This window comes from Bos javanicus, chromosome 1, assembly GCF_032452875.1.
Source record: "Bos javanicus breed banteng chromosome 1, ARS-OSU_banteng_1.0, whole genome shotgun sequence".
NCBI classification, from domain to species: Eukaryota; Metazoa; Chordata; class Mammalia; order Artiodactyla; family Bovidae; genus Bos; species Bos javanicus.
Genome location: NC_083868.1, coordinates 13,396,300 through 13,420,237, shown reverse-complemented (window position 1 = coordinate 13,420,237; position 23,938 = coordinate 13,396,300).

Here is a 23,938-nt window from a genome sequence, read left to right as displayed (position 1 = left end):
CATATTAATGTATGTGAAAATCTGGGACATGTAAATTATATTTGTGATTAAACTTACAGCACTATTTTAATATACCTGGCCTAGCCCATGCCATAGGCCCTTTTTCATAACCCAAATGAAAACTTTTAATTACCTGACTCTTCCCTGGTAACGCAGCTGGTAAAGAACCCTCCTGCAATGCAGGAGACCCTGGTTTGATTCCTGGGTCAGGAAGATCCCCTGGAAAAGTGATAGGCTACTCACTCCATAGGCTATGGTTTTTCCAGTAGTCAAGTATGGATATGAGAGTTGGACTATAAAGAAAGCTGAGCACTGAAGGATTGATGTTTTTGAACTATGGTGTTGGAGAAGACTCTTGAGAGTCCCTTGGACTGCAAGGAGATCCAACCAGTTCATCCTAAAGATCGGTCCTGGGTGTTCATTGGAAGGACTGATGCTGAGGCTGAAACTACAATACTTTGGCCACCTGATGCGAAGAGCTGACTCATTTGAAAAGACCCTGATCCTGGGAGGGATTGGGGGCAGGAGGAGAAGGGGACAATAGAGGATGAGATGATTGGATGGCATCACTGACTCGATGGACATGAGTTTGGGTAAACTCTGGCAGTTGGTGATAGACAGGGAGGCCTGGCATGCTGCAGTTTATAGGGTCGCAAAGAGTCAGACACTACTGAGTGACTGCACTGAACTGAACTCACTCCAGTATTCCTGGGCTTCCTTGGTGGCTTAGCTGGTAAAGAATCTGCCTGTAATGAATGAGACCTGGGTTCAATTCCTGGGGTCGGAAGATCCCCTGGAGATGGGAACGGTTACCCACTCCAGTATTCTGGCCTGGAGAATTCTACAGACTATACAGTACATGATGTCACAAAGAGTTGGAAATGACTGAACAACTTCCACTTTCTGTCCATGGGATTGCAAAGAGTCAGACACGACTGAGTGAGGAAGCACAGCACAGCACAACATCATTTGTTTGTTTGATTGGTTGGTTTACAATGTTGTTTTCCAATTACTGACCTAGCAATGATTGCACAATAATTCCATCCAATTATCATAGAAGTTTCAAAATTCTCCAAGCTTTATTGATTTTTCAGTCCCAGGTCAGTATGCTATTGGCTTATTGACATGGCTCAAGGCAGTTTAGATGTAGGTCTAACAATACGTAGAGGTAAGGTAATTAGCTCAGTTAATTGTCTACATTGATTGAATACACAGAATAATTGTTCTCCTCTTCAAATAATCTGCATTTTTAAACAGATGAAGGATATAGTTAAAACTAAGATTGCCTCAAGGATCAGACAATGTTTTTCTTCCTGTCTGGAGGGAAAAGTCATCTCAAAGGAAATGACTGGAAATAAGTGTGCTTGTTTTTGCCTGAGTTGCCATTAGAGTAGTACTGCTGGCATTTCAACATTAACAGCATATTAGGATTTTTTTTTTAATTCCTCATCTTCAGCACACAACCATATTCATGTATAAATGAGCCATTTTCATTGCTGCCAGCTGCTGGCTGAGCAGCATTACTTGTTATTAGTGAAGCTGCTGAATCCACATCCTATTGTACTTTCCACAGTTTTCTTTAATAAAGAAGTTATTGATGGATTTAAATAATTGGTTACCAAGCAGCAGTTCTTAAGCATGTTGAATCAGTCTTATTAAATGGTGTCTCCTTCAAAGAGAATTAATATAAATCAAAGGGATTCTTGAAATTCTGCAAGACAGGTTTGCGGATCAATTAGATTAACTGATTGTTAATAAGTCTAAATAACAAATCAACACTAATAATTGTCTTCTTGTCAGAAATAATTGAAAGCTGTGGTCCAAGTTTGCTTGAATGGAGGGAAGCTGACACAAGTAAGTAGGTGGTGTTATTTGTTTGTATGGATGTGTGGAAGGAGGCTGAAAGAAAGAGGTCTGGGTGCAGGAATTCCCTCCGTGTGGCTTCAGAGCAGACTTGCTGCTTCCAAAAGAACTCCTCCCGATTTTTTACCTCTGTACTTATTCTTAAAATCCTATAACAGAGCACAGTGAACTCAGCCCTTAGCAGAGCAATCATTGCTGTCCTTCATTACTTCTCACTCTGATACCAGTCAGTGGGTCCTACTCAGCCATTGGTTGATGCCTCAGTGGGCTCTGCCCACTGGCAACCAACTGTCAATGTGTGACCTTAGTGGCCTTGCTCAGCCATTGCACAGTGCAGCAATGGGTCCCACCCACAAGTAACCAACTGTTAAAGAGTGATAGTGAGGAAAAGCAGACAATAGTGGAGTGGTGGCTTTGAGGCAGAGAGTGAGAGGTGTGAGGCTGATCCTGGCCTTCTCCCTGAGGCACTTCAGCTCACTTGGCATTGGAACACTGGGTGAGCTGGGGGCCCAGGAACAGGCTGTGGACCATGACCTGCAGGGATCCAGAACTCTCCCTAAGGCATCCACTAGCTTTGGCCTAGACCTTGAGGCAGCAGTGAAACTCTCCTGCCTCCCTGTCTCTATGACCTAATAGCAGTGGCAGTCTGTCTTGGTCACAGTCTGTGGGAGTTGGTCTCCTCCTACTTTTGAGCAGCTTGAAGAGCCTGAGAGCTAGTTGGTTTGGGTGCCTGGCTCCCTCAGAGATGACAGCGCAGTAGTCTTGGGACCTGGCCCAGAGGGAGCCACCAGCTGAGTTATGCCTTCCCTTAACCAGGACCAGTACCTTGGAGGGTGAAAGTTGTGCCTTGGGACCTTGCCCTTTCTTATCAAAACAGAGAATAGTATTCATTTTGTAGAGATTTACAGGAACGTTGTTACTTGACCATGATCTGACTTAAGAAAGGATCTGACACCAAGAAATTTGCAACAATTAACCACACCCCTCGCTCACCATTTGCTTTTAAAAAGGCTTTGTGAAAGCTTTCAGTAACATTGGGGGTCTTAGAGCATGAGCCATCCATCTCCTTGCATGGTCCTGTAATAAACTTTTATCTGTTCCAAATTCTGATGCTTTAGTATTGTTTGGCCTCACTGTGAATTGGGCGCACAAACCTGTATGTTTTGGTAACAATTCCTCTACTTCTCTAGGCATGTGTAGACTACTACCACTGATAAACAGTGTTTGTTCATTGTTAGGTGTCATTAATGATGTCAAATCAGGGTAGACAAATGAAAAAAAAATGTAGCTTAATATTCTATTTATACTTGTAGATTTTAAACCAAATAATGCTAAATGACTGGAGAAGGAAATGGCAACCCACTCCAGTATTACTGCCTGGGAAAACCTAAGGACAGAGGAACCTGGAAGGCTACAGACCCTGGGGTCTCAAGAGTCAGACACGACTTAACAACTAAACAACAACATGCTAAACGATGAACCACCTCAATAAATAATTCTTAAGTCAAATTTTATATTTATCAGAAAAGGAGAAGCTCACTTAATATTACATTGTTCTTTCATAATACTGGGATAAATTCATTGTATTCATAGATGACAGGTTTTGTAATATAATTCAATTTGATAATGATATATTATTATTTGTTATTTTGAAGATGAAGGTTTTTGCATGCATTTAGGCAGAGTTTTTACCTATTTTCACCTGTTACTTCCTTTCTTTTTCATCATTATTTTAATTTGATTTGATTCACCAGTCTTACTGCCTTTCCCTTTAACAGGCAAATAATCTAATGTGTTTAATATAATTCATTCATTCATATACATATCTTTATTCAAATATACATGCATTTTTTAACTTTAATGAATGTCATTATTGCACAGTTATACTTTTGCATTTTACTCCTTTTACTCAATATATATATATATATATATATATATATATATATATTTTAAATCTACGTTGCTTTGTATGTATACTGCTATTCACTGCTGTGATTATGCCATAATGTGCATTCACCATATTCTACATATTTAATTTCAGAAAGATGGAAATATGAATTGTACCGAGATACTTTGCTATCATAATCTATGATTAACAATTATGTACTTTCTCCTGATGAAAATAAATAAAAACATCTCTGGGTGCAGTGTATGAAAAGATGCTCAACATCATGAATTATTGATCAATGGCTTATTTCATTTATTTTATTTGACTAGAAAGGTATGGCTACCTTCAGTCTATGTGGTGGTGGTGGTTTAGTCACTGAGTCTGACCCTTTTGCAATCGCATGGAGTGTAGCCCACCAGGCTCCTCTGTCCATGGGACTTTTCAGGCAAGAATACTGGAGTGGGTTGCCATTTCCTCCTCCAAGAGATCTTGCCAACTCAGGAATCCAATCCATGTCCCCAGCATTGCAGGAAGACTAAATCACCAGGGAAGCCCCGCAGTCTATGTTCTGGAATGTAAATACATGACACGACACTGGTGCCAAACCATCTGATATAAACATTGTTGTGAGAAATAAACTTTGTTTTTGAGGTTTGTTATTCTAGCATAAAGTTATAAAAGCTGTATTCATTTATGTTTTGTTCCACATAATTGCTTTTCTTTGCCTATATTTGCCTTACACAAGTATTAATATGTAGCATATCAGTTTATATATATATATATATATATATATATATATGTATATACAGAGAGAGAGAGAGAGAGAGAGAGACAGTATACAAAATTAGATTATTCACAGTCCTATGTAGTGGATTTATAATTTTTCATGTTCTGTCCACATTTTAATTTACTTATTAAATTAATAGCTTTTGAATTTAAATTTTTTAGGTTTCAAGAATAATTTCAAATATAGTACAGAAAACGTCCCTACACTAACAACTAGTTTCCCTTGTTATGAATACATTGTTATGGTTCATTTGTAATAATAAAAGAACCATATTGATATGTTCCCTGGTGGCTCAGTGGTAAAAGAACCCATCTACAAGGTAGGAGCCATGGGTTTGATCCCTGGGTTGGGAAGATCCCCTGGAGAAAGGAAATGGCAACCCACTCCAGTATTTTTGTTTGAGAAATCCTGTGGACAGAGGAACCTAGTGAACTACTGTCCATGGGGTTGGAAAAGAGTCAGACATGACTTAGTGACTGAACAACAAAAATTGATATATTATGGCTAGTCAAAGCCTATTCCTTATTCAGATATCCTCGTTTTTTAACCAAATGCCATCTTCCAGTTCCAGATTCCTATCCAGGATGCCATATTGCATTCAATAGCCAAATCTCCTTAGGCTTTTTGGGTTATCATGATTTTTCAGAGTTTCCTTGTTAAGGATGAATTTGAGAAGTTCAATGAATATAAGTCAGATATTTTGTAGACTATTTCTTCTTCATCTTCTTCTTTTTTTTTTTTTTTTGTAGACTATTTCTTTGTTGGTATTTATTTAATTCTTTTCTTATGATTCAAATGTAAAGTGGTGTTTGAGACCAAAATCAGAGGTACAATATCTTCATCATGTCATATCAAGGGTGCATATTATCAATATAACTGATCACTGTTGATATTAATAATGTTAATATTAATCACTTGGCTGAGGTAGTTTGTCAGGCATTTCCATTGCAATGTTATTCTTTTATTACGCCATTTCCAGATTATATTCTTTGGAGAGAAATAACTACAAACAGCCCACATATAAGAAGTTGGAATTCATGTTATACTTCCTTGAAGGCATAGTAGCTATATAAATTATTTGGAATTTTGTAGAGAAGATTGGTCTTTTCCCTTTCATTTTTTATGCACTTAATTATTTATATCAGCATTGATGTACAGATAACATTTTACTTTGGTTTATAATCCAATCTACTTTGGTATTTTGCTCAAATTATTCCATCTTTAGCTACTGGGTGCTCCTTAAGCTGGCTCCTATGGAACTGTCTTTTTGACATAACCCCAGAAGACTCTTAAAGAGTCCCTTGTATAGCAAAGAGATCATACCAGAAAATCCTAAAGGATATCAACCCTGAATATTCATTGGAAGGACCAGTGCTGAAGCTGATGCTCCAATGCTTTGGCCACCAGAGGCGAAGAGCCAACTCATTGGAAAAGATCCTGATGCTAGGAAAGATTGAGGGCAACAGGAGAAGGGGGCAACAGAGGATGAGATATTTGGATGGCATCACTGACTTAATAGACATGAGTCTGAGCAAACTCTGAGAGATAGTGAAGGAGAGGGAAGCCTAGTGTGCTGCAGTCCATGGCATGACAAAGAGTCAGATATGATTTAGTGACTGAATAACAACATCATTGAGCATTTCTCCCTTTCGTCCTTTCCTCTTTGTTCCATCCTTTCTTACCGTCCTTCATCAGTTCCTCCTTCTCTTCCTTCTTTGCTTCCATTTTTTCCTTCCTTCCTTCCTTCCTTTCTTTGAGTATTTCCTTGATTCCTAACAATATAAGATGCTCTGATCTTATCCTGTACATTTCCTGCTCTAGTCCTACAATTAGCCTTTCTTCAAGGAACATTGGTTCCATTTATTGGATAAAGGGACATCTAAGATGTCAGAGTAGAAGGATGTTGCCACTTCTTCTGTGAGAACTCCAAAATTTCAACTTTCTACTGAACAACTGTCAACAAGAGAATGTTGGATCCACCAAAAAAATATACCCCATGTCCAAGGGAAAAGGAGAAGACCCAGCAAGATGATAGGAGGGGTGAAAATGTATTTAGAATTGTTAGGTATTTAGAATAGGACCAACCCCATGTCCAGGGAGCAGTGGCTGCGTGGGCGCAGAAGGGCCTAGAGGAGCTATCCCACGTTGAAGGTCAGGAAGGGTGGCGATGAGGAGATACCCCTTATGCAAGGTGAGGAGCAGCGGCTGCACTTTGCTGGAGCAGCTGAGAAGAGATACCCCACGTCCAAGGTAAGAGAAACCCAAGTAAGACGGTAGGTGTTGCAAGAGGGCATCAGAAGGCAGAAAACATACTCACAGGAAACTAGTCAATCGAACCACACTAGGACCACAGTCTTATCTAACTTAATGAAACTAAGCCATGCTTGACAGGCAACCCAAGACAGGCAGGTCATGGTGGAGAGATCTGACATAATGTGGTCTACTGGAGAAGGGAATGGCAAGCCACTTCAGTATTCTTGCCTTGAGAATCCTGTGAACAGTATGAAAAGGCAAAATGGTAGGATACTAAAAGAGGAACTCCCCACATCAGTAGGTGCCCAATATGCTACTGGAGATCAGTGGAGAAATAACTCCAGAAAGAATGAAGGGATGGAGCCAGAGCAAAAATAATACCCAGCTGTGGAAGTGACTGGTGATAGAAGCAAGGTCTGATGCAATAAAGAGCAATATTACATAGGAACCTGGAATGTTAGGTCCATAAATCAAGGAAAATTGGAAGTGGTCAAAAAAGAGATGGCAAGAGTGAAAGTCGACATTCTTGGAATCAGCTAACTTAAATGGACTGGAATGGGTGAATTTAACTCAGATGACCGTTATATCTACTACCGCGGGCAGGAATCCCTCAGAAGAAATGGAATAGCCATCGTGGTCAACAAAAGAGTCCGTAATGCAGTACTTGGACGCAATCTCAAAAATGATAGAATGATCTCTGTTCGTTTCCAAGGCAAACCATTCAATATCACAGTAATCCAAGTCTATGCCCCAACCAGCAATGCTGAAGAAGCTGAAGTTGAAGGGTTCTATGAAGACCTACTAGACCTTTTAGAACTAACACCCAAAAAAGATGTCCTTTTCATTATAGGGGACTGGAATGCAAAAGTAGGAAGTCAGGAAACACCTTGAGTAATAGCCAAATTTGGCCTTGGAATACAGAATGAAGCAGGGCAAAGACTAATAGAGTTTTGCCAAGAAAATACACTGGTCATAGAAAACACCCTCTTTCAACAGTGAAATCAGACTGATTATGTTCTTTGCAGCCAAAGATGGAGAAGCTTCATAGAGTCAACACAAACAAGACAGGGAGCTGACTGTGGCTCAGACCATGAACTCCTTATTACCAAATTCAGACATAAATTGATGAAAGTAGGGAAAATCACTAGACCATTCAGGTATGACCTAAATCAAATCCCTTATGATTGTACAGTGGAAGTGAAAAATAGATTTAAGGGCCTAGATCTGATAGATAGAGTGCCTGATGATCTATGGAATGAGGTCCGTGACATTGTACAGGAGACAGGGATCAAGACCATCCCCATGGAAAAGAAATGCAAAAAAGCAAAATGGCTGTCTGGGGAGGCCTTACAAATAGCTGTGAAAAGAAGAGAAGCTAAAAGCAAAGGAAAAAGGAAAGATATAAGTATGTGATTGCAGATTTCCAAAGAACACTAAGAAGAGATAAGAAAGCCTTCCTCAACGATCAATACAAAGAAATAGAGGAAAACAACAGAATGGGAAAGACTAGAGATCTTTTCAAGAAAATTAGAGATACCAAGAGAACATTTCAGGCAAAGATGGGCTCGATAAAGAACAGAAATGGTATGGACCAAACAAAAGCAGAAGATATTAAGAAGAGGTGGCAAGAATACACAGAAGAACTGTACAAAACAAATTTTCATGACCCAGATAATCACGATGGTATGATCACTGACCTAGAGCCAGACATCCTGGAATGTGAAGTCAAGTGGACCTTAGAAAGCATCACTATGAACAAAGCTAGTGGAGGTGATGGAATTCCAGTTGAGCTATTTCAAATCCTGAAAAATGATGCTGTGAAAGTGCTGCACTCAATATTTCAACAAATTTGGAAAACTCAGCAGTTCCCACAGGACTGGAAAAGGTCAGTTTTCATTCCAACCCCAAAGAAAGGCAATGCCAAAGAATGCTCAAACTACCACACAATTGTACTCATCTCACATACTAGTAAAGTAATGCTCAAAATTCTCCAAACCAGGCTTCAACAATATGTGAACCATGAACTTCCTGATGTTCAAGCTGGTTTTAGAAAAGGCAGAGGAACCAGAGATCAAATTGCCAATATCCGCTGGATCATGGAAAAAGCAAGAGAGTTCCAGAGACATTTATTTCTGCTTTATTGACTATGCCAAAGCCTTTGACTGTGTGGATCACAATCAACTGTGGAAAATTCTGAAAGAGATGGGAATACCAGACTACCTGAACTGCTTTTTGAGAAATCTGTATGCAGGTCAGGAAGCAACAGTTAGAACTGGACATGGAACCGTAGACTGGTTCCAAATAGGAAAAGGAGTACGTCAAGGCTGTATATTATCACCCTGCTTCTTTACTTCTATGCAGAGTACATCATGAGAAACGCTGGACTGGAAGAAACACAAGCTGGACTCAAAATTGCTGGGAGAAATATCAATGACCTCAGATATGCAGATGACACCACCCTTATGGCAGAAATTGAAGAGGAACTAAAAAGCCTCTTGATGAAAGTGAAAGAGGAGAGTGAAACAGTTGGCTTAAAGCTCAACACTCAGAAAACTAAGATTATGGCATCTGGTCCCATCACTTCATGGGAAATAGATGGGGAAACAGTAGAAACAGTGTCAGACTTTATTTTTTGGGGCTCCAAAACTACTGCAGATGGTGACTGCAGCCATGAAATTAAGAGACGATTACTCCTTGGAAGGAAAGTTATGACCAACCTAGATAGCATATTCAAAAGCAGAGACATTACTTCGCCAACGAAGGTCTGTCTAGTCACAGCTATGGTTTTTCCTGTGGTCATGTATGGATGTGAGAGTTGGACTGTGAAGAAGGCTGAGTGCCAAAGAATTTATGCTTTTGAACTGTGGTGTTGGAGAAGACTCTTGAGAGTCCCTTGGAGTGCAAGGAGGTCCAACCAGTCCATTCTGAAGGAGATCAGCCCTGGGATTTCTTTGGAAGGACTGATGCTGAAGCTGAAACTCCAGTGTTTTGGCCACCTCATGCGAAGGGTTGACTCATTGGAAAAGACTCTGATGCTGGGAGCGCTTGGGGGCAGGAGGAGAAGGGGACAACAGAGGATGAGATGGCTGGATGGCATCACTGGCTTGATGGACGTGAGTCTGAGTGAACTCCGGGAGTTTGTGAGGGACAGGGAGGCCTGGCATGCTGCAATTCATGGGGTTGCAAAGAGTTGGACACGACTGAGTGACTAAACTAGAATAGGAAACAGGAGTCCAGAATGGTGGTGGCTAAAAAATAAGGTTTTTGAACTGTGGGTTTGGAGAAGACTCTTGAGAGTCCTTTGGACTGTAAGGAGATCCAACCTGTCCCTCCTAAAAGAAATCAGTACTGAATATTGATTGAAAGGACTGATGCTGAAGCTGAAGATTCAATACTTTGGCCACTTGATGATAAGAACTGACTTCTTGGAAAAGTCCCTGATGCTGGGAAAGATTGAAGTTGGGATGAGAATGGGACTACAGAAGATTAGATGGTTGGATGGCATCAGCGACTCAATGGACATGAGTTTGAGTAAGCTCCGGGAGTTGGTGATGGACAGGGAAGCCTGACATGCTACAATTGACGGGATCAGGAGTTGGAACCGACAGAGTGACTGACCTGAGAAATGCCACCTTCCCCCCAAAAGAGAAACTGACATAGTTTCCAGATATTGCATCTAATCAGTTCAATTCAGTCTCAGTTGTCTCTCAGTTCAAAAGCATCAGTTCTGCTATAGCAAGAGCATAAAGGCATACACATAACTTGTATGTATACACATATCTATACATATTTTGGTTGATTGGATACATATTTTGGATGGTTGGATGGCATCACTGAGTCTATGGACATGAGTCTGAGCAAGCTCCAGGAGTTGGTTATGGACAGGGAAGCCTGGCATGCTTCAGTCCATTTGGTTGCAAAGAGTCAGACAGGACTGAGCGACTCAACTGAACTGATACATATTTTATATGCAACCATCTATATCTAATTAAGCTATTCACGGCTTCATAGTAATGTTTGTGATTTTAATCCATTATCACTTGGATCACTTTAGCCTCTTACTCTTACTCTATAATATGGTTCATTTTTTACTTTAATTTTATAGACTCCACTTATTAGCCAATTTTTTCAGGTCAGCATGATTTCCCTGACCCCTTTCAGTGAGATTCTTTCAAACATTTTTGATACAGTTAGGATGTTTTGTCATATTCTGCATTTTATTCTGGAATTCCCCAGACAGCTTAAATGATATATTTAAAATTTTCATGCATTAAAGTTCACTCTTTATGCTGTAAAGTTTAATGAGTTTTGACAAAGGCATGGTGCCATGTATCCACAGTTATAGTATCATACAGAAAAGTTTCACCATAGTAAAAAAATCCCCTGTGCTTCATCTACTCATCAAACTTACCCTGTTCCACTGAACCCTTGAAAACTAATGATGTGTTTAACATCTGTATATTTTGGCTTTTTCAGAATATCATAAAATTGGAATTGTACAATATGTAACTCTTTTAGACTGTGATACTTCACTTAGCAACCTACATTTAAGATTCAATCATGCCTTTTGTGGCTTGATAGCTTATTTATATTAATAAATAATGCTATTCGGTTTTATGGATACACATAGTTTGTTTATCCATTTACCAACTGAAAGGCATCATGGTTGCTTCCAGATTTTGATGATTATGAATAAAGCTGCTATAAATATTTGTATGCATACTTATATGTTGATATCTTTTTTAAAATTAGTTTTCTAAATATCTGGAGATGAATGAGTATAGTAAAACTATTTTTCTCTTTGTAAGAAGTTCCCCAACTCTCTTTTAGAGTTGTGGTAGATTAAATAATGGTTATCAAAGATTCATAAAAAGTGTAAAGATTTTTCTTGTATTATTAAACTACAATATTGCAAGCAAGTGAGTGACAACTTATACATTTAAGGAATTTTGCACAGTTTTAATTATCAATACAATAGAATATATATTTGTGGATTTTACGACTGTTTTTAGAGCAGTTTTAGGTTCACCACAAAATAAATAGGAGCAGAGATTTTTAATTTATCTGCTACGCCCACTTATGCATGTGTGTGTTTGTTAGTCACTCAGTCATGTCTGACTCTCTGTTACCCCATGGACTGCAGCTCACCAGGCTCCTTTGTCCATGGAATTCTCCAGGCAAGAATATTGGATTTGGTGGCCACTTCCTTCTCCAATATGAATCTTAGTAGTAGTAGTTTAGTCGCCAAGTTGTGTCCGCCTCTTGCGACCCCACAGACTGTAGCCTGCCATGTTCCTCTGCCCATGGGATTCTCCAGGCAAGATCACTGGAGTGGGTTGCCATTTCCTTCTCCCCCACTTATGCATAGCCTCCCTTATTATCAACACCTCCCACCAAAATAGTATACTTGTTATCAAGGATAAACCCACAATGAGACATTATAATTGCCCAAATACAGAATTTATTTTCGGATTCCCACTTTGTTTTATACATTGTATGGGTTTGAACAAATGCATAAAGACATCTTGCCTAACAACATAGGAGATGTAAGAGACGCGGGTTAGATTCCTTGGATTACAAGATCCCCTGGAGGAAGGCATGGCAATCCACTCCAGTATTCTTGCCTGGTGAATCCCATAGACAGAGGAGCCTGGTGGATTAGAGTGCATAGGCTCACAAAGAGTGGGACACAACTGAAGCAACTTAGCATGCACACAAAGACATGCATCTGATATTATGAAAACATTAAGAGCATTTTCACTGCCCCAAGAATCTTTGGCTCTCAATCTATTCATTCCCTGTCCTATAAACACTGATCTTCTTATGGTTGCAGCAGTCTTGCCTCTCCAGAATGTTAGTTGGAATTATATAGTATGTAGCTATCTAGAACAGACTTTTCTCACCCAGTTTAGTCACTCAGTTATGTCTAACTCTTTGCTGCCTCATGGACTGAAGCACACCAGGCTTTCCTGTCCATCACCAAACCCTGGAGCTTCTTCAAACTCATGTCCATCTAGTCAGTGATATCATCCAACCATCTCATCCTCTGTTGTCCCCTACTCCTCCTGCCTTTAATCTTTCCCAGCATCAGGGTCTTTTTCACATCAGGCACCTTGGGGCTTCAGCTTCGGCATCAGTCCTTCCAATGAATATTCAGGACTGATTTCCTTTAGGATGGACTGGTTGAATCTCCTTGCAGTCCAAGGGATTCTCAAGAGTCTCTTAACACCACAGATCAAAAGCACCAATTCTCTGGCTCTCAGCTTTCTTTATAGTCCAACTCTCACATCCATACATCACTACAGGAAAAACCATAGCTTTGGCTAGACAGACCTATGTTGGCAAAGTATTATCTCTGCTTTTTAATATGCTGTCTAGCTTGGTCATAGCTTTTCTTCCAAGGAGCAAGTACCTTTTAATTTCATGGCTACAGTCACCATCTGCAGTGATTTTGGAGATCAAGGAAATAAAGTCTGTCACTGTTTCCACTGTTTCTCCATCTATTTGCCATGAAGTGATGGGACTGGATGACATGATCTTTGTTTTCTGAATCTTGAGTTTTAAGCCAACTTATTCACTCTCTACTTTCACTTTCATCAAGAGGCTCTTTAGTTCCTCTTCACTTTCTGCCATAAGGGTGGTGTCATCTGCATATCTGAAGTTAATGATATTTCTCCCAGCAATCTTGATTTCAGCTTGTGCTTCATCCAGCAGAGCATTTTGCATGATGTACACTGCATGTAAGTTAAATAAGTAGGGTGACGATATACAGCCTTGACATACTCCTCTCCCACATTTGAACTAGTCTGTTGTTCCATGTCCGATTCTAACTGTTGCTTCTTGATCTGTGTACAGATTTCTCAGGAGGCAGGTAAGGTAGTCTGGTGTTCCCATCTCTTTAAGTATTTTCGGTAGTCTGTTGTGATCCACACAGTCAAAGGGATGTGTTTTTTTTTTTGTTTTGTTTATGGTTGCATTTGCTGTGCAAATGCTTTTGAGCTTAATTAGGTCCCATTTATTAAATTTTGCTTTTATTTTCATTACTCCATGTGGTGGATCAAAAAGATCTTGCTGGAATTTATGTCGGAGAGTCTTCTGATTGTGTTTTCCTCTGAGAGTTTTATAGTATTTGGCCTGACATTTAGGTCTTTGATCCATTTTGAATTTATTTTTGTGTATGGTGTTAGGGAACTATTGTAATTTTATTCTTTTACATGTAGCTGTCCAGTTTTCACAGTACCAAACATTGAAGAGGCTGTCTTTTCTCCATTGTATATTCTTGATCCTTTAATTTAGAAAATGAAACACTAAACTATACATTAAATCAAACAGTAAAACAACCTTATTCCAGATTATATAAAGTATAAAAAGAAATGCTGTGGCAACATTGTAAAAAAATTGGCAAAATCCATAAATTATTTTGTTTTTAAATTAGGAAGTATTTAAATGTTATGATTTAATTAAAAATTAAATTATTTAAATACAGATTAATATTAGTCCTTTATGATTATATTACAACTAAAAATAGAATATTGTAGCTTAAATTTACATAAAACAAATAAAACATTACCATCAAAGTTCACCTCAGGACGGATTAAGTATCTATTAGCAACATAAACATTGATGTAACTCATCTAGATTCCTCAGAGATTAGGCAACAACATGGACTTCACTGGTGACTCACTGTTAAAGAATGCAGGAGATGCAGGTTCAATTCTTAGGCTGGGAAGATCCTTTAGAGAAGGAAATGGCAACTCACTCCAGTATTCTTGCTTGAGAAATCCATGGACAGAGGATCCTGGCGGGTTACACTCCAAGGGATTGCAAAAGAATCAGACATGAATTAGTAACTAAACAGCAATAACAATAGGCAACAATATATGCAAAATAAAATGTTTTCAGAAAAAATTTAAGTTATTTCACAATGGTGATTATGTCTTTTTATGCTAATTGATGCTTTTGAACTGTGGTGTTGGAGAAGACTCTTGAGAGTCCCTTGGACTGCAAGGAGATTCAACCAGTCCATTCTAGAAGAGATCAGCCCTGGATGTTCTTGAAAGGAATGATGCTGAAGGCGAAACTCCAGTACTTTGGCCACCTCATGCGAAGAGTTGACTCATTGGAAAAGATTCTGATACTGGTAGGGATTGGAGGCAGGAGGAGAAGGGGACAACAGAAGATGAATGGCTGGATAGCATCACCGACTAGATGGACATGAGTCTGAGTGAACTCCGGGAGTTGGTGATCTACAGGGAGGCCTGGCGTGCTGCGATTCATGGGGTCGCAAAGAGTCAGACACGACTGAGCGACTGAATTGAACATATGTCCTTCCAACTAGAAATAAACATAAAATATTTGTATAAAAGGATGTATAAGCTACAAAGAAAAATTGCCATCTGACTAATATGTTTCCATGATGTTTCCATGGAGCAGTGGGTAAATTTATAAAGGTACAATGTTCTGGGTTACACATAGTAACTAATGTTATAAATAATCATTAAAAAACTAGAAGCATAAAAATATGCTTAGAGATGTCAATTTTCCAACTAAATCTTTAAAGTTTGAATCCTAATTTCTCTGGCTACTAAAGATTTTGGCAATGCCACCTTGAATTAAATTTGTATTTTACCTATTTCCTTATAACAAGAGATAATAATTTCATGGTAACAAGTAAGTATCAGAAAGATGAAGTCAACTTTGATTTATGTTTATAGAAAGAAATACATGTATCATATACATTTTTAAGATGATACTCAAAGCAAATTACTTGAGGTAATCTGTATAAACATCTGTTGGTATTGAAAGATAAAGGTATCACCTATCTTTTTAAACAGCATTCAAATATAAATTCTGAAATGCTGGTGTTTATTTGCCAGTTGTACAGTATTCACAATTACATATATTTGTTGACACTATATCCACTCACTATCAGTACAGTTCATTTCAGTCGCTCAGTCGTGTGGACTCTTTGTGACCCCATGGACCAAGCACGCCAGCCCTCGCTGTCCATCCCCAACTACCGGAGTTCACTCAAACTCATGTCCATTGAGTCAGTGATGCCATCCAACATCTCATCTTCTGTCGTCCCCTTCTCCTCCAGCCTTCAATCTTTCTCAGCATCAGGGTCTTTTCCAATGAGTCAGCTCTTGGCAGTAGGTGGCCAAAGTATTGGATTTTCAGCTTCAAGGTCAGTCCTTCCAATAAACCTTCAGGACTGATTTCCTTTAGGACGGACTGGTTGGATCTCCTTGCAGTTCAAAGGACTCTTAAGAGTCTTCTCCAACACCACAGATCAAAAGCATCAATACTTCAGCACTCAGCTTTCTTTATAGTCCAACTCTCATATCCAAATGTGACTAGTGGAAAAACCATAGCCTTGACTAGATGGACCTTTGTTGGCAAAGTAATATCTCTGCTTTTTAATATGCTGTCTAGGTTGGCCATAACTTTTCTTCCAAGGAGTAAGTGTCTTTTCATTTCATGGCTGCAGTCACCATCTGCAGTGATGTGGGAGCCCCCCAGAAATAAAGTCTGCCACTGTTTCTCCATCTATTTGCCATGAAGTGATGGGACCCGATGCCATGATCTTTGTTGATCATGATCATATTGAGCTTTAAGCCAACTTTTTCACACTCCTCTTTCTCTTTCATCAAGAGGTTCTTTAGTTCTTCTTCACTTTCTGCCATAAGGGTGGTGTCATTTGCATATCTGAGGTTATTGATATTTTTCCCAGCAATCTTAATTCCAGCTTGTGCTTCATCAAGCCCAACATTTCTCATGATATACTCTACATATAAGTTAAGTAAGCAGGGTGACAATATACAGCCTTGACATACTCCTTTTCCTATTTGGAATCAGCCTGTCGTTCCATGTCCAGTTCTAACTGTTGCTTCTTGACCTGCATACAGATTTCTCAAGACGCAGTTCAGGTGGTCTGGTATTCCCATCTCTTTCAGAATTTTCCACAATTTATTGTGATCCATACAGTCAAAGGCTTTGGCATAGTCAATAAAGCAGAAATAGATGTTTTTCTGGGACTCTTGCTTTTTCCATGATCCAGCGGATGTTGGCAATTTGATCTCTGGTTCCTCTGCCTTTTCTAAAACCAGCTTGAATATCTGAAAGTTCACGGCTCATGTATTGTTCAAGTTTGGCATGGAGTACTCTGAGCATTACTTTACTAGTGTGTGAGATGAATGCAATTCTGCAATAGTTTCAGCATTCTTTGGCATTGCCTTTCTTAGGAATTGGAATGAAAACTGGTATTTTCCAGTCCTGTGGCCACTGCTGAGTTTTCCAAATTTGCTGACATATTCAGTGCAGCACTTTCACAGCATCATCTTTTAGGATTTGAAATAGCTCAACTGGAATTCTGTCACCTCCACTAGCTTTACTTGTAGTGATGCTTCCTAAGGCCCACTTGACTTCACATTCCAGGATGTTTGTCTCTAGGTGAGTGGTCATGCCATCATAATTAATTGGGTCATGAAGATCTTTTTTTGTATAGTTCTTCTGTGTATTCTTGCCACCTCTTCTTAATATCTTCTGTTTCTGTTAGGCCCATACCATTTCTGTCCTTTACTGAGCATATCTTTGCATGAAATTTTCCCTTGGTATCTCTAATTTTCTTGAAGAGATCTCTAGACTTTCCCATTATATTGTTTTCCCCTATTTCTTTGCATTTGTCACTGAGGAATGCTTTATTATCTCTCCTTGTTATTCTATGGAACTCTTCATTCAAATGGGTATATCTTTCCTTTTCTCCTTTGCTTTTCACTTTTCTTTTCACAGTTATTCATAAGGCCTCATCAGACAGACATTTTGCCTTTTTGCATTTCTTTTCTTGGCATTGGTCTTGCTCCCTGTCTCCTGTACAATGTCATGAACCTCCATCCATAGTTTATCAGGCATTCTGTCTATCATATCTAGTCCCTTAAATCCATTTCTCACTTCCACTGTATAATCAAAAGGGATTTGATTTAGGTCTTACCTGAATGGTCTAGTGATTTTCTCTACTTTCTTCAATTTAAGTCTGAATTTGGCATAAGAAGTTCATGATCTGAGCCACACTCAGCACCCTGTCTTGTTTTTGCTGACTGAATAGAGCTTTTTCATCTTTGACTGCAAAGAATATAATCAATCTGATTTCAGTTTTGACCATACGGTGAAGTTCATGTGTAGAGTCTTCTCTTGTGTTGTTGGAAAAGGATGTTTGATATGACCAGTGTTTTCTCTTGGCAAAACTATTAGCCTTTGTCCTGCTTCATTCCGTACTCCAAGGCCAAACTTGCCTGTTACTCCAGGTGTTTCTTGACTTCCTACTTTTTGCATTCCAGCCCGCTATGATGAAAAGGACATCTTTTTTGGGTGTCAGTTCCAAAGTTCTTGTAGATCTTCTTGGAACCGCTCAACTTCACCTTCTTCTGCATTACTGGTCGGGATATGGTTTTGGATGACCATGATATTGAATGGTTTGCCGTGGAAATGAACAGAGATCATTCTGTCTTTTTTGAGTTTGCATCCAAGTACTGCATTTCAGACTCTTTTGTTGACTACGATGGCTACTCTATTGCTTCTAAGGGATTCTTGCCCACAGTAGTAGATATAATGGTCATCTGAGTTAAATTCCCCATTCCAGTCCATTTTAGTTTCCTGATTCCTATAACGTTAACATTCAATCTTGCTATCTCCTGTTTGACCGCTTCCAATTTGCCTTGATTCGTGGACCTAGCATTCAGGTTCCTATGCAATATTGCTCTTTATAGCATTAGACTATAGAATTACTTTAATTTGAAGCTATGATTTCAACTAAATATCTTTACTGTTACTCCCCAAATTGACATTTGAAAGCCTATTTTTATTAGTATCCTTAAAATTTAAATTAACCAAAATGAAAATAAAATTAATGGCACAAATTGACCTTCATTTTATTATAGTAATATGTAGAACTGTAGGACATTATATGTTCATTACGTTACTAACTTAGGAAAAGTAGAATGTAGAGAGGTTACCTTTTTAATAGGAAAATATCACAATTATTTTTTCTTGTAATTTTCTTTGTCTATCCAAATTACAGGTCCACTGCAAAGAAATTATTATAATGTGAACAGAAAAATAGAGAAATCCTAAATTTTCAGAAGATGGCTCAAGAAAGCATACAGAACTAGAATTTAAAAAATTGAAGACAGAAGACAGTTCTGAGGTAAAATGACAAAGCATATACTGTGTCATAGGCTGATTAGTTCATAATACTGTTTCTTATAAAGGATAATATATAATTACCAATCAATAAGAATATTATTATGATAGTTTAATCTTCATTTAGCATTCACATTTTATAGTTTTACAAATCATAATTTCTATATAATTTTAATAAATGTGTGATACACATGTTTATATATTCATAAATTTTGAGTCAAAATGATATGGATAAGGGACACCTATGACCAATATCTGGGTCAGATTATCTCAGTGTGTTTAGGTTCAAATTGCATTTTATTTTACCCTAATTCTTTCTTATCTAGGTAACTTATTAATAATTACATTAATATTAAAATATTAACATCCAGATAATAATTATTTTTAGAAAAGTTAGTATTTAACAGGTTAATATGATACTTAGAAAATGCTAAAAAAATATGGTAGCAAAATATTTATAGTTAAAAATGTTATGAACTTAAGAAATACATGAAAACACTGATCATTATGAGATACAATAACAAATTAAGCTTTATATTAATTTATTTATGGGCTTCCCTGGTGGTTCAGTGATAAAGAATCTGCCTGCCAATGCAGGAAATATAGGATCAGTCCTTGAGTCAGGAAGATCCCCTGGAGAAGGAAATGGAAACCCACTCCAATATTCTTGCCTGTGAAATTCCATAGACAGAGGAGCCTGGAGGGCTAGAGTCCATGGGGTTGCAGAAGAGTCAGACATGACTTAGTGACTAAACAACAATAAAATTAATATATTTACATTTTCCTTGTAATTTTCTTATTTCATCTCTGTTACTCTGTTGTTTAGGAAAAAATCACTTTGTCTAATTACTGGAGATTAATTTGTTTTTTTTTTTTAATTTAAAATATGCTTTCTCACATGGATCATTTATTTTAAAATTTTATTGAGAAATTATTCAAACATCATAAAATTCATTCATTCAAGTGTATTATTCAATGTTATTTTTAGTATCCTCGCAGGACAATGCAACTATTACCACAATTCAAGTGGTAGAACATTTTAAAACACATTTTAAATTTTCATTTTCCTGGTTGGAAAAGATGTTGAGATTCTTGTTTTCTGTTTATTGGAGATTTTTATCTCTCCTTTATCCAAGTGTATATTCATAATCTTCATCCATTATTTTGGTTATTTGTTTTCGTTTGTCTTTTTTTGCTGAGTTTTAATAATTCATTATATATTCTGAAAACAAGTCCCTTATCACATTTGTGATTTGCAAATATTTTCTTGCAGTCAGTGGTTGTATTCTCACTTTATTGATGTTAGTATATGCAACACAAAAGTTTTCAGTTGTGATGAAGTCAAATATATCTCTTTTTTTGGTAACATGAAATTTTGCTGGGAGAACTAAAAAACCATTGTCTATGTATTCCAAGATTTTGTAGATTTAGATCTTAAATTTAGGTTTGTAATGCATCTTCAATTAATTTCTATGTAAGGTGTTGTGGCTCAGATGGTAAAGTGTTCTCCTGCAATGCAGGAGACCTGGGTTCAATGCCTGGGGGTAGGGTCCCTTGGAGGAGGGCATGGCAACTCACTCCAGTATTCTTGCCTGGAGAATCCCATTGTGGGCTACAGTCCATGGCGTCACATAGAGTTAGACTTGACTGAGTGACTAACACACACAAGATGTGGGGTAGGGGAATCATTCATTTACATTTGCGTATTCAGTTTTCTCAGTGTCATATTTGTTGAAAATAATTTAAACTGGGCATATTTGCAAGCCACCACAGGTGCAGTGGTTTACTTTTGTATTTTCAATTCTATTCTACTGATCTCTCTCTCTCTCTCTCCCCCCCTATGCCCATGCCACACTAACTTGGTCCTGGCATTTTCTTTGTAAGTAGCTTTTTTACTTGTGTGTGTGTGTGTGTGTGTGTGTGTATTCAGATGTATCTGCCTCTTTGTGACCCCATGGACTGTAGCCTACTAGACTCCTCTGTCCATGGAATTCTCCAGGCAAGAATACTGGAGTGGGTTGCCATTTCCTCCTCCAGGGTATCTCCCCAACCCAGGAATAGAACTTACATTTCTTCTGTCTGCTGCACTGACTGCTGCTACTGCTGCTAAGTCGTTTCAGTCATGTCCGACTGTGCGACCTCATGGAGAGCAGCCCAGCAGGCTCCTGTGTCCACAGGATTCTCCAGGCAAGAATACTGGAATAGGTTGCCATCTCCTTCTCCACTTGCATTGGCAGGCAGATTCTTAACCGCTAGCGCCACCTGGGAAGCCCCTTTACTAGGAAATATCTATTCAAATTTTTCATTTCTTATTTAGCCATATGTGGCCCTTTTGATTTTCTATCAACTTGTGCATTTCCCTGTTTCCCACGTAGCTTAGTCATTAAAATATCTGCCCTCAATGTGGGAGACCTGGGTTCAGTTCCTGGATTGAGAAGTTCCCCTGGAGAAGGAAATGGCAAACCAGTCCATTATTCTTTCCTGGAGAATCCCATGGACAGAGGAGTCTGGCAGGCTACCGTTTACGAGATCCCAAGAGTTCGACATGACTTAATGCTGTCTTTCTTTGTGCATTTCACCTAATCTAATTATCTAATTTATTAGTGTGTACTTGTTCATAACAATCCCTTAAAATCATTTTCATTTCTGTAAGATTGGTGATGAGGTTTACTCTTTTTTTTTTTATTTTTGTAATTTAAATCGTTTCTTTTTTTTTTTTTTTTAATCTTTAGCTGCTGCTGCTACTGCTGCTGCTGCTAAGTCGCTTCAGTTGTGTCTGACTCTGTGCGACCCTATAGACAGCAGCCCACCAGGCTCCCCTGTCCCTAGGATTCTCCAGGCAAGAACACTGGAGTGGATTGCCATTTCCTTCTCCAATACATGAAAGTGAAAAGTGAAAGTGAAGTCTAGCTCAAATATGTCTATGTTGTCAGTTTTTACAAAGAAATATTTGTGTTTTTGTTGAAGTTGTCTTTTAATATTACCTACTTCATAATTTCAGTGCAAATTTTATTATTTTCCTTTTATATATGTTCAGTTTGCTCTTCTAGTGTCTTAAGATAGAAGCGTAGACTATTCAGTTGAAAACAAAATTTTAAATATAGTAACTTTCAGCTAAAACGTACCTTATAATGCATGATTCATGGTAAGATGACTCAGGGGCCTTTTCAGTATTTCAACCATAATAGTTCTGCTTTTAAATTACCTATCCATTGACATATAAACAAGATTTTGTTTCAAAGATATGTTCTGTGTTTATGCATATGTGGATGTGAATGATTTAAAACCAAATCCAGAGAACAAACCCTTACAGAGAACTTTAGTTGGAGTAGAAAATATATAAAAATAACAAGAAATTGGAATTTAGTGAACAATAGCACATCATAAAATATGCAAATGGTGACAGATATTGCTATTTCATAATTTTGCCTTTGACACTTGTAATAGCAGCTTTTTATGCAACATATTTATGGGAAACACTTATTCATGTTTTTAAGACACACAAAGAAACAAGATCTGCTCAACTCATGTTTCAAGAATATATCATGTATGCCCTTGATTAGGTGGATCTACACTTAAAACATTATTTTATATATTCCTTCATCTGTAAATTAATTTTCATATAACATCAGATAAAATAATAGTACAGTCAGATCTGTGTACTTATAGAGCAAGCTGGTAGGAAAAGGAAATATGGAAACATACTCTGTTTCCATATTTATATGTATATGGAACATATATATATAACATATATATATATATATAAACATACTCTGTTTCCATATATATATATAATATATATATATATATATTATATATATATATATATATATTTAGGTGCCTGTCAATTATAAAACTATAAGGGAAAAAAAAGGGAGAGAAAATCTATCTTGGATATTTAAACATAGCAATGGTTGTTCTTAATTCTAGTGGTAAATACTCCATCAGGAAATTTGGAAAACCTTAAAAATTTAAAGGATTGTAATTTTTTGGTTTAGGATAACTTTTCTCAGATATCTGCTTCTTTGTTTTATAAATTGGCATTACACAACCATAAAGTGTTTTAAAACATTCGTAGAAACATACATGATGGACTAATTTAAAAATTTCTATTAGTACAAAAACACCCTAAGCATTCATGATGGAGAAGGTACTACTTTTCCCATTCTATGGCAGTTGCCATAATAGATATTAACATCCTAGGCACAGAGGAAAAACATTCTCCCTCTTCACCTCTGAGTACATTTTCAAATTAAATGAAAAGTAATCCTTATGAAAGAAGTAGGTCCCACAACACTAGAATTACCTTGACTATAATGTGAACATGAAAATGAAAGTGGCTCAGTCTTTAAGACCCATGGACTATAGCCCCCCAGGCTCCTCTGTCTATGGATTCTCCAGGCCAGAATAATTGAGTGGGATCTTCCCAACCCACGGATCAAACCCAGGTCTCCCACGTTGCAGGCAGATTCTTTACTGTCTGAGCCACCAGGGAAGCCCAAGAGTGCTGGAGTGGGTAGCCTATCCCCTCTCAAGTGGGTCTTCCAGACCCAGGAATCGAATCTGGGTGTTCTGGTTGAGGGTGGAATCTTTACCAGTTGAGTGACTAGGGAAGCCCAATGTGGACATAAGTTATTTTATTTAAGTGCTTATTATAGCAAGAAAATTAACAGTTACTTACTATTCTTGGCTGGAGAATCCCATGGACAAAGAAGCCTGGAGGGCTACAGTTCATGGGGTCACACAGAGTTGGACACGACTGAAGCGACTTAGTATGCACAAGCACGCACATTTGAGTTGGCACCGTAAGTTTTAATTCATGGGTTTGCTTTACATTTGTATATTTAATAACACTTACAAGCAAGGTTTTTCTAAAACCAATATTTTTCATTACTAATTTTTATAGGGCAAAGCCAGATAAAAATGGCTATAAAGGAAGATGAATATTC